Genomic DNA, 12,663 nt, shown 5'->3' on the forward strand with positions numbered 1-12,663 from the left:
GATAGCTGCCTTACCTCTGGTGGCATTAGAAGCAGAGCTTGTTAATAGCCCATTTGCATCCCTAAATTTCTCAGAATTTCAAAGGAGCATGTATGGCCTATAAGTCTCCTCACGCTGACTAAGGAGCTCTCTCCCCAAGGAGAAATAGTACCCCCCAAATCCTGACTTAGGCCTCTCACCCAGTTAAGCCAGTACTCTCTGCACTGAAAGGGTCGAACATTGACTTATAGGATGGCTGCCTTACATCTGGTGGCATTACAAGCAGAGATTGTTAATTTGCATCTCTTTCTTCTCAGAATTCCAGAGGAGCATGTATGGCCTATAAGTCTCCTCACGCCGACTAAGGAGCCCTCTCCCCAAGGAGAGGTAGTCCACCTTCCCAATTCCTCAGGATTTCTCACCTCTCCAGTAAGCCAGAAGAGGATCTCTAGGGTGAGATTTATTATACTCTCTGCCATCTTGTAACCGTCCCTATCCATCCTTGACGAGCGAATCAGGAGAAGGATCTTATATAGAAGATATCCACTGAGCAGATCCTATATTGTAGGAACCTGAATGGAGAGAAGATGAGACAATGAAAAATCCCCCCAAAAAAATCCCTTGCAAAATACATTAACTGGAGATAAAAAGAGGAGACATCGGAGGAGATAATAAAGTGTAGATGTTGTAATCTCTTCTTTTATAGGAAACACAAGGCAGATGCACCATCTGTGAGGTCAAGGCAGTTTCATAATATGTCAGATTTTCACATGACCTAGAACCAATGAAAGGTAAGGCCACATCAGTGATGCCAGTATGAACAGCACGTGACCGCTATAGACCATCACAGGCCAATAGGGTCAGGTGATATACATACCACCATCGGAGCTCCAACCAATGTTGTCGCTGCAGTGATGTAAACAGACTGAAGGAGACCACAGGAGCCTCAGTGCTGGAGCAGTGGAGGCAGGGGCGTAGCTATAGGGGGTGTAATCATAAGAAGACACTGGTATTATAGAAAGTGCATGCTGGTCAAGTTACACCTCTGGCTGAAGGGAAGGAGTTAGGTCAAGAATTTGGCATGAGGGGGGTGCTGTTTCAATTTTTGCCATAGGCAGCAGTAAGGCTGTGTGCTTCCCAGCCCCTGGCCACAAAACATTGATGGAAGGGGGAACCAAGCTGAACACTTTAACCAGGGCCCATGAGCCTTTAGCTATGCCCCTGAGTGGAGGATTCTACAGGTTCATATCTAGACACACATTAAGATGACGGATTTTGTTTTTGACAGCTACTCCTCATACCACATAGATGATGTAGTTTAGTAGATTTATTTTTAAGAAGTGGCAGGACCAAAATAGTTCTTAAACCGGGTCAGGGATTTCAAATTCTGCAGGAGTTCTCATCAAATCAGGTGTCCAGGCGTCAAAGTGACTGTAGGCAAGGAAGCCTATCCTACTATGCTGCTGTGGGTCTCTTTAAAGGTGTCGTCATATGATTAATGTACAAATGAAAACCCCTTTCTAAAAAAGTTCGAACCAGACCTGTACCTCATGTGAATCCAGGAGTGTGTCGTTTCCGCTGCAGCAATATCCCTATAACTGTCATAGATTCTAACTGTAGAGCCAGCTGGTGGCAGTTCAAGGATGGGACTGAGCATGTGCGTCCACCTCAGCGGAAATAAGAAACAGAACAAGCAGCAGGTGGCGCTATACACATACATTTATTGAATAACTCAGTGACTGTACTACAATTTTAATTTGACGCAAATATACAGATCCAGACACTGGTTTGAAAAATGTTGAATATTTTTCATTGGACAACACCTTGGAAATTCAGTAATCAAGGACATTCCTCGTTCATCCTTGCTACAGAGGCCTGGATCTCAGTCTTTGTAACAGCTAGAGATTGTAACCAGTTTTGATTAAAAACTGACGATCTCATCTCTTAGAACAGATCCCAGTGAAAGCTGCTCTTACTTGCCATTTATCACAGCTAGCGTCTCTATCTTGGTCTTGTTTTAATGCGGAGATTGCTTTAAAACAAGACCTTGCATGACTAACTTCAGCCAGCTAAGTTGTCAGTCAGCCTTGAGGAAGAGAGGGAGTCCAGTGCAGGAGTGGCAGCACAGAGAGAGAGACATATAGAGCCTTCTCTCTTCTCTGTGTAACTTTATATTGTCCCAGGGGGTGGATAACATGGACTTATGTGCATGTTATCAACTCCCTTTATCCATCAGAGTGCATACTTGCTCTCTGCATGTCACATATGGGGGTCTTTTTTTTCCAGAAAAAGACATCTAATTACCCACCAATTTACCTGTAACAAGATCGTGGCAGCAAACAAATTGGACTAAACACATAAACATAAATAAAGTTTACCTTTTACACTGTCCCTATCCTGTCCATCCCCGATCTGTACAGTAAAATATAAAGACCGCTTCTCTAGTGATACTTATTACATACTGCAGTAATAGTGATAACGATTATCACTAGAAAGGAATATCCAATATAATTCTGACAGATGGAAAAAAAATCTGTCAGAAATGACTTTTTCACTCTAACTGTTGCCATAAACCATTGTTTTCAATTACCATGGTTTTTTTTAAGTATAGAAGCTGTCTTACATTTAGAAGCGGCGCTGCATGAGCTGAAGCTATGGGGATGTCGGCACCTCTTCATAAATTCGATGATCCAGCGCTGGCGCTATATTCAAATTGGCATCAAAAACTCTGGTCTTAATAAATAACCCCCTCACAGTTTTTGAGAGCAGGTTCGGTGTCAGCACCCGGCATACCCGGGCAAGTGCCGGGGCCCACAGCGCTGCTATGAGCGCTTCCATCAATACAGATGGAAGCACTCATTGCTGGAGTGCAGGGAGCTGCAGTCCTTTCACTTTCGCAGCTTCAGACTGGAGCAAGGGAGCAACCTCTGGTGGACCTTCAGATAGTCACATGAGGCCGGCTGCTGCGGTCCTTCTTACAAGCTCCTGTGCTGCGGAGCCTCAGACATGCCCCCTCTTTACTCCAGCAGAGAAGACATGTTGCCTTACCAGCTTCAGACACGCCCCCTCTTCACAAGACGTGCTGCCTGAGGAGGAGAGAGACCCCAGCAGCTGGAGCAGCAGTCTGAAGAGGTGCAGACAGTCTGTGAGTGAGTCTGCACTGTGACTGTCTCTTCTCTGTAGGACAGAAGTGGAGGTGGGGTTCAGGGAACTCTTCAAGCTGCTGCTGGACGCTGTAGACCAGCAGCTTTATGTTATTTAGTTGTTTTACTGCGTAATTAAGCAATTTGCCTCCATGACACCTGCCCCTTATATCCTATCCTATCTCATCCTCATGGAGCCCCTGCTGTCTCCTTTCCTCCCTCATGTATCCAGAGCTACTGTTTTACCCCCTCCTATCGCTGCCCTGCACAGACCTCCTGCCCCTACTTTTTGTATGAATCCACCCCTCCTGTCCATCCCGGGTCCTTGTCTCACTCCTCTGCCTCTCATTATTGTGGTGTCTAAACCGCATTCACCATAAGGACCTTCTAACGTCTCAGGGTAATGTGACCACGTAGTGTGCCACCTTATACCCTGCATTGTGCCCTCTTACCTGTCACACGTAATGGGGAAGGGACAACACAAGAAAACACACAGAAGGAAATAAACCAGAGTCTAGACCTCAAAGCTAAGGAAGAGGGATGGTGACCTCCTAGGAATCCCTAGATCTCTCCCTGACTCCTGCCAGTATGAGTAGACCCTGAAGGTGGAAAAGCTCCTACACCAGAACCTAAGCCCTGGAGACCCTGGAATCCCTAGGAATGGTGGCAGGGAATGAGACTACTGGTTCTTTCCCAGGTGAAGGACACAGCATCTCCCTGAGGCCTAGAAACACAAGAGTCACAACAAAATGCACAACAAAAGCACTTCTCTTTAAAGAGGGAATGGAGAAGCCGGTAATCCACAGGAACAACACACCAGCTCAACAAACACCAAGCAGGAAATATCAACCGCATGTTAAGCAGTGTGAGAGTGAACTAAATAGAGCCTCAGTGATGACCACAGGCAACACCTGACAAGGGGGGTGGTCATCACTAAACTGCAAGGTGAGAACAGAGACTGTCAGATAGCCTTTACGTGCTGCAAATCTCCCTGATCTTCTCACCTCTGTCATGGGAGGGGCCGTGACATTACCACACCCTGTACAGTGCCCCTAGTCATTCCCTGTACTATGCCCTTATATCAGGTCACTGTATGGTGGTGCTATCCAATCACAGTATGGCTGTGTTATCCGGTGACTGTATGGTGGTGGTATCCAATAACTGTATAGCAATAACTGTATCCCCTTCCCTGCCCACACCACCTTTTTTAGACCTGGCATGAGTGGGGAATAGTTGCAGATTGCGGTGCTAAGGACCTTTGCGCCACAATCTGTGTCAGAAATACGCCTAATATATAATAAATGACCCCCTAAGTGTATTATTATTCCAGAATAGGGCTAATATCCTTATAGTATATAGACTCCAGTGTATTATACTGTGCCCTGTATTTCCCAATAGATAAATGATTCTTGGGAAACAGTCCTCACCCCTAATCACGAGGACCAGGTAGCGCTCTGTCAGTACATGGCCGCCTTCCATCTCCGCCCCGCTATGTACTGATGCTTATTCTCGCACTAAGGCTCGGTTCACATTACATTTAAAAAAATGATACATTAACAGATGCCTCAGACTGATGCTGTACAGTGGTGGTCGTTCCCCTTATAGTTCTATTGTAAAAAAAAAAATAATAATTATATATATATATATATATATATATATATATATATTAACGTAGGTATTTTTTACTGGACTCTGCAGGATACAAAAGTATACATCAAACCGATAGGAAAAACGTGATGTAAACCCACTGGGGGGAGAGGGTACTAAATTTGCTGTGGGGCCCAGTCAGTTCTAGCTACATCACTGCAAAGCTCCTTCTCTCCTCCAGGCCCGGCCCAGCGGTGACATCATGACCGTCTCACTGCTGCAGCGGGCCTGAGGAGAGAAGAAGCGCAGGGAGATGACCTGCGGTTAGTGAATGACAGGACCGCCGGCTCCCCTGTGCTCCAGCAATGATAGGTATGTGAGGGGGTCACTGGGGGGTCATTACACTGTGAGGGCCCCTTACACAGTATAATGATCCCCAATGACCCTCCATTCAGTATAATGATCCCCAAATCTCCCATTCAATATAATCACCCCCAGTGACCCCCCATACAGTATAATGACCACCAGTTTCCCCCCTCCATACAGTATAACCCCCAGTGTGGGGGCCACTGGGGGTCATTATTCTGAATGGGGGTCATTATTCTGATTGGAGGGCCACTGTGGGATCATTATACTGTGTGAAGGGCCACTAGTGGTCATTATACTGTTTGGGGGCCACTGGGGGTCATTATACGGTGTGGAAGCCACAGGGGGACATGTAAATGTAAAAAAATGCCTCAAGGGGGCCCACTGGGATTTTTCACCCAAGGGCCCACATGAACCTGGAGCCGGCCCGGTTTAACAGACTATATTTTATGTGCATAAGGTAGAGATAAGCGGACCTTTTGAGATACAGTTCATTTCAGGTTTGCTGAATTTTTCTAAAAGTTTGGTTCAGACTCAAATCGATACTACCCAAACCAAAGTTGCTTCAGTTGCCCTAGAAATGGTTATATAACCCCTCTAGTCTGCAAGGACTCTGAATTTGTAGGAAATTACGTTATCTTTTTATTAAAGGGGTTATAATACCCCAAAAAATGCCCGGGCCCCCCATACAAATTATACTTACCTCGTTCCCTGGCATCGGCGCTGCTTCTGATGCCCGTATAGCCGCCACTGCATCTTCCCATCGCGCGGATCAAAACATCCGACGACTAGCAGCCAATAGCAGACCGCGACAGGAACATTACCAGCAATGCTAAGGAGGTGCCTGGGCATTTTGGGGGTATTATAGGGGTTGGATAACCCCTTTAATTTTTCATAAATGTTTGCTTTTTCTATCCCCCCTCCCCAAAAGTTTGAAGAAAATGACAGCAGTAGTAAATGATGTCCTAGTGACACGGACATACTGTACATAGCTGTGGGGAAATACATGTTTGACAGCATTAACAAACATTGTGTCTAAAAACACACCGCGCCGGCACATGTTTTATGTGTTTTCATTGTCCAAAGCTTCCAAAAATTGTCCCTTACCAAGGGCAGGTGGTGTTTAACCCCTTAAGGACCTCTGCTGTACATGTACAGCGCTGGTGGACATGACTTTAAGGATCAGCGCCATACAAGTATGGTGGGCTAATCGGGCGGGTGCAGGAGCAGCACCCGCCCAATCAGCGGCACAGACCCAGCAGTCACTGACAGCTGGGCCCCTGCTGTGAAGACACCGATGCTGGCATATTAACCCCTTGTATGCCGCGGTCGAAGCTGACCGCGGCATGTGGAGGGTACGCGTCTCCATCGTGTCCCCGCGCTGCAGTGAAGGGGAACCGATGGCAGAGAAGGCAAGTCTGATATCTTCCATAGGCATCGGGGCTTGCCTTCTACGGAAGCCTGTGAGATCCAGCCCTTAGGCTGTGTTACAATACAGGTTGTATTGTAATGCATTGCAGAGGGGATCAAAAACCGCAGAAGTTGAAGTCCCAGAGTGGGACCAAAATAAAAAGTAAAATTTTTATTTATTTTAAAAAAAAAAGTGTTTTTCATAATAAAAAAAAGTGTCAAGTAAAAAAATGTTTGTTTTTAAAACAGACATAATGGGTATTGCCGCGTCCGTAATGACCGGCTATATAAAAATATCAAATGATCCACCCCCCTCACCTGAACACTGTAGAAAAAAAAAAAACTGCTAAAAAAACCATTTTTTGTCACCGTATGCCCCCGCAAAATAGTCCACTGTCATGAAGTACAATATGTGACGAGAAAATACTCTCAGAATGGCCTGGATAAGTAAAATAATTTTAAAGTTGTCACCACATAAAGTGACACATGTTAGATTAGCAAAAAATGTCCTGGTCCTTAAGGTGAACAATGGCAGGGTCCTGAAGGGGTTAAACACACACAGTGTTATGGGGGGGTGGGGGGGAAAACAGTGGCTTGTCAGGGGACCAAGCATCCAAAAATCATGCCTTAACATGGGGAGAATGCCTGCCCCCACGACACCACAAGTGTTAATTGTCAGAAGAAAATTGACTCGTTCTGAACTAGCCGAGAAAAATTCTCCCTTTTAATTGAGAGCAGCAGCAGAGCAGTGTGGAAAGGGTAAAACAAAGCATGTGGCCGCAATAGTGGTGGCAACAGTGACAGCATAGCATGGAACATACATGGCAGTAGATCGGCTGTTTTTGGGTAGTAGTAGCAGAAGCGTGGCATTAATAGTGGTGGAAGTAATGGATTAGTAGCAAGGAGTAGCAGTTGCGGTGGCGGCAGCAGCAGCCATATGGTACATGTTGGCAGACAGAAGCAATGGCATCATAGGGCCGATGTTTTGGAGGCCGGCAGATGACAACTTGGACAACCTGTCATGCTGAAAACCATGTCCGAGATGACACTGAAGGCCGGGCAAGAAAGAAGACAGAGCGTGCTGTGCCAGGGCAGAGTCCAGGGTGTTGAGGCATAAGGTCTCCATTTGCCGATTTGCATAGTCTGGCGCAGCGCATGAAAGCCTTTCCATTATGTTAGGACACTGAACTGGCTGCTGCGGCTTCTGCTGCTTGTGGCAGCAGAGAGGACAGAAGATGAGTAACCCTGCAAGGGGCAAAGAGGGACCTCCCTTTCAGACCCACTAGCGGCACGCGTGTGCTTGCAGAAAGCTGCGGCAAGCTGCGTACACAGTGTTTCCTGGTAAGAAAGATGCATTAGTTGTTCTTTTCCTGCCCTCGTCCCTTGCTGCATGAGCATCACCATCTGTTCTAAGATAAATATGAGGGGGGTGAGATCGCATGTGGTCCCCACTGACACATTTTGTGGCCTCTTCTAAGGGCTTCAGCAAGCAATAGGCATCTATGATTAGCTGTCACTGCCTGACCTCAGAACAACACATGCTCCCTGCTGAGGCAGTCTAGTGCATGACATCACTTATTTATTTATTGTTTTCCTTTTTAAATCTTTTATTTCAATTTCATAAAGACATGTACATTTGTACCCAACAATAAAAAAATCCATTTAGCCAATAATAACTACAATTACAAATTTTTTCTCTTTTTTTTTTTCTTTTTTCTTTCCCCCTTTCCCTTCATTCTATCCCAAATACCAACAATAATAAATACAATTACAAATTTTCTCTTTTTTTTCTCCCACCCCCCCTTTTTCCCTTCATTCTATCCCAAATACCCACCCACCACCCTTAGGGGGAAGGAGGGGGATGAGAATATTTAAAAAAAAACACAACAACCTATCCAGCCCTAAAGTAACCATCTTTTCCAAACTTCGTCAAGATTTTGTGATTTTTTTACCATGGCCCTCTGTCACCCGTTCTTCCTTAATCAAATTATCAACTGCTTTTCTCCATTGTCCCACTGTCAGAGGATCTATCTTTACCCATTTCTTAAGTATAAGAAGTCTAGCTTGGAATAATACTTTACTCAGAGCCAGTCTTCTCTTTTTATTTAACTTCAAATGTTCAGTTCCCCTAATATACAGGTTATTGGGTCTTCGGATATTTCAACCTTCAAAAATAGAGATACAGTCTCTGCTATTTCTGTCCAATATCTAAACAGTCTGGGACATCTCCAAAAACAATGTATCAAATCTGCTCTCTCTCCCCTGCATTTTGGACACTTGTCTGAGGCTCTCACACCCATTCTTTTCAACATCCATGGGGATCGATGCAATCTATGAACTATAAAAAACTGTGAAATCTTGTGTGAACCCCTATCCGAAACCCTAGCATAACTTCTAAGAGCATCTTTCCATTTCTCTTCCGTAAAAGATTGTAATTCTTTTTCCCATTTTTTCCCGGCAAGTATTATAATTCGTTTTTTTTTTTCCTCCATCAAGATCCTATATCTTTTTGCGGTTGTTCCTCCTCTTTCACCTCTATTAGTAAATTTCTGCAGCCTATCTGATTTTTCCCTTCTATATTTCTCTTCCTGCTTCACAGTCCGCAACACATTCCTAAGCTGGAAATATTTATAGATATCCTTTTGGGGGATCCCAAACTCCCTCACCAATGTGCTGAAATCTTTCAATTTATCCTCCTCAAATATCTGGCCCAGATATTCCATCCCCTTTTTTTCCCAATCTATATAACTCCTAATCTTTTGCAATTCCTTTAAATTAAGATTTTTCCAAATAGGTGTATAGTGCAAAAACCCTTTAATCTCTAATATTTTCTTAACCACCTCAGCCCCCATGGCTTAAACACCCTGAAAGACCAGGCCACTTTTTACACTTCTGACCTACACTACTTTCACCGTTTATTGCTCGGTTATGCAACTTACCACCCAAATGAATTTTACCTCCTTTTCTTCTCACTAATAGAGCTTTCATTTGGTGGTATTTCATTGCTGCTGACATTTTTACTTTTTTTGTTATTAATCGAAATTTAACGATTTTTTTTGCAAAAAAATGACATTTTTCACTTTCAGTTGTAAAATTTTGCAAAAAAAACGACATCCATATATAAATTTTGCTCTAAATTTATTGTTCTACATGTCTTTGATAAAAAAAAAATGTTTGGGTAAAAAAAAAATGGTTTGGGTAAAAGTTATAGCGTTTACAAACTATGGTACAAAAATGTGAATTTCCGCTTTTTAAAGCAGCTCTGACTTTCTGAGCACCTGTCATGTTTCCTGAGGTTCTACAATGCCCAGACAGTACAAACACCCCACAAATGACCCCATTTCGGAAAGTACACACCCTAAGGTATTCGCTGATGGGCATAGTGAGTTCATAGAACTTTTTATTTTTTGTCACAAGTTAGCGGAAAATGATGATTTTTTTTTTTTTTTTTCTTACAAAGTCTCATATTCCACTAACTTGTGACAAAAAATAAAAACTTCTATGAACTCACTATGCCCATCACGAAATACCTTGGGGTCTCTTCTTTCCAAAATGGGGTCACTTGTGGGGTAGTTATACTGCCCTGGCTTTCTAGGGGCCCAAATGTGTGGTAAGGAGTTTGAAATCAAATTCTGTAAAAAATGACGAGTGAAATCCGAAAGGTGCTCTTTGGAATATGGGCCCCTTTGCCCACCTAGGCTGCAAAAAAGTGTCACACATCTGGTATCTCCGTACTCAGGAGAAGTTGGGGAATGTGTTTTGAGGTGTCATTTTACATATACCCATGCTGGGTGAGATAAATATCTTGGTCAAATGCCAACTTTGTATAAAAAAAATGGGAAAAGTTGTCTTTTGCCAAGATATTTCTCTCACCCAGCATGGGTATATGTAAAATGACACCCCAAAACACATTGCCCAACTTCTACTGAATACGGAGATACCAGATGTGTGACACTTTTTTGCAGCCTAGGTGGGCAAAGGGGCCCATATTCCAAAGAGCACCTTTCGGATTTCACTCGTCATTTTTTACAGAATTTGATTTCAAACTCCTTACCACACATTTGGGCCCCTAGAATGCCAGGGCAGTATAACTACCCCATAAGTGACCCCATTTTGGAAAGAAGAGACCCCAAGGTATTCGCTGATGGGCATAGTGAGTTCATGGAAGTTTTTATTTTTTGTCACAAGTTAGTGGAATATGAGACTTTGTATGAAAAAAAAAAAAAAAATCATCATTTTCCACTAACTTGTGACAAAAAATAAAAAATTCTAGGAACTCGCCATGCCCCTCACGGAATACCTTGGGGTGTCTTCTTTCCAAAATGGGGTCACTTGTGGGGTAGTTATACTGCCCTGGCATTTTCCAGGGGCCCTAATGTGTGGTAAGTAGGTAAATGACCTGTGAAATCCTAAAGGTGCTCTTTGGAATGTGGGCCCCTTTGCCCACCTAGGCTGCAAAAAAGTGTCCCACATGTGGTATCGCCGTACTCAGGAGAAGGTGGGGAATGTGTTTTGGGGTGTCATTTTACATATACCCATGCTGGGTGAGAGAAATATCTTGGCAAAAGACAACTTTTCCCATTTTTTTATACAAAGTTGGCATTTGACCAAGATATTTATCTCACCCAGCATGGGTATATGTAAAATGACACCCCAAAACACATTCTCCAACTTCTCCTGAGTACGGCGATACCACATGTGTGACACTTTTTTGCAGCCTAGATGCGCAAAGGGGCCCAAATTCATTTTAGGAGGGCATTTTTAGACATTTGGATACCAGACTTCTTCTCACGCTTTGGGGCCCCTAGAATGCCAGGGCAGTATAAATACCCCACATGTGACCCCATTTTGGAAAGAAGACACCCCAAGGTATTCAATGAGGGGCATGGCGAGTTCATAGAAATTTTTTTTTTTGGGCACAAGTTAGCGGAAATTGATATTTTTTATTTTTTTTCTCACAAAGTCTCCCGTTCCGCTAACTTGGGACAAAAATTTCAATCTTTCATGGACTCAATATGCCCCTCACGGAATACCTGGGGGTGTCTTCTTTCCGAAATGGGGTCACATGTGGGGTATTTATACTGCCCTGGCATTCTAGGGGCCCTAAAGCGTGAGAAGAAGTCTGGAATATAAATGTCTAAAAAATTTTACGCATTTGGATTCCGTGAGGGGTATGGTGAGTTCATGTGAGATTTTATTTTTTGACACAAGTTAGTGGAATATGAGACTTTGTAAGAAAAAAAAAAAATAAATTCCGCTAACTTGGGCCAAAAAAATGTCTGAATGGAGCCTTACAGAGGGGTGATCAATGACAGGGGGGTGATCAATGACAGGGGGGTGATCAGGGAGTTTATATGGGGTGATAACCACAGTCATTGATCACGCCCGTGTAAGGCTTCATTCAGACGTCCGTATGCGTTTTGCGGATCCGATCCATCTATCAGTGCATCCGTAAAAATCATGCGGACATCTGAATGGAGCTTTACAGGGGGGTAATCAATGACAGGGGTGTAATCAATGACAGGGGGGTGATCAGGGAGTCTATATGGGGTGATAACCACAGTCATTGATCATGCCCCTGTAAGGCTTCATTCAGACGTCCGGATGCGTTTTGTGGATCCGATCCATCTATCAGTGCATCCGTAAAAATCATGCGGACATCTGAATGGAGCTTTACAGGGGGGTAATCAATGACAGGGGGGTAATCAATGACAGGGGGGTGATCAGGGAGTCTATATGGGGTGATCAGGGGCTAATAAGGGGTTAATAAGTGACGGGGGGGGGGGGGGGGTGTAGTGTAGTGTAGTGGTGCTTGGTGCTACTTTACTGAGCTACCTGTGTCCTCTGGTGGTCGATCCAAACAAAGGGGACCACCAGAGGACCAGGTAGCAGGTATATTAGACGCTGTTATCAAAACAGCGTCTAATATACCTGTTAGGGGTTAAAAAAAACACATCTCCAGCCTGCCAGCGAACGATCGCCGCTGGCAGGCTGGAGATCAACTCTCTTACCTTCCGTTCCTGTGAGCGCGCGCGCCTGTGTGCGCGCGTTCACAGGAAATCCCGGCTCACGCGAGATGACGCGTATATGCGTCGCTGAGCGCAGGGCTGCCACCTCCGGAACGCGAATCTGCGTACAGCGGTCCGGAGGTGGTTAATTTCCACCCAAATATACTCTA

At 44.3% G+C, this 12,663-nt stretch overlaps 1 protein-coding gene across 1 annotated transcript in view; it reads right to left on the minus strand.

Annotated features, from left to right (window-relative positions):
- Positions 1-12,663, minus strand: part of LOC121004472 (oocyte zinc finger protein XlCOF22-like) — a 1,539,666-nt gene that overhangs the window by 1,517,091 nt on the left and 9,912 nt on the right. The gene's annotated exons all lie outside the window — the stretch shown is intronic.

Source organism: Bufo bufo, chromosome 6, assembly GCF_905171765.1.
Source record: "Bufo bufo chromosome 6, aBufBuf1.1, whole genome shotgun sequence".
Lineage (NCBI taxonomy): Eukaryota > Metazoa > Chordata > Amphibia > Anura > Bufonidae > Bufo > Bufo bufo.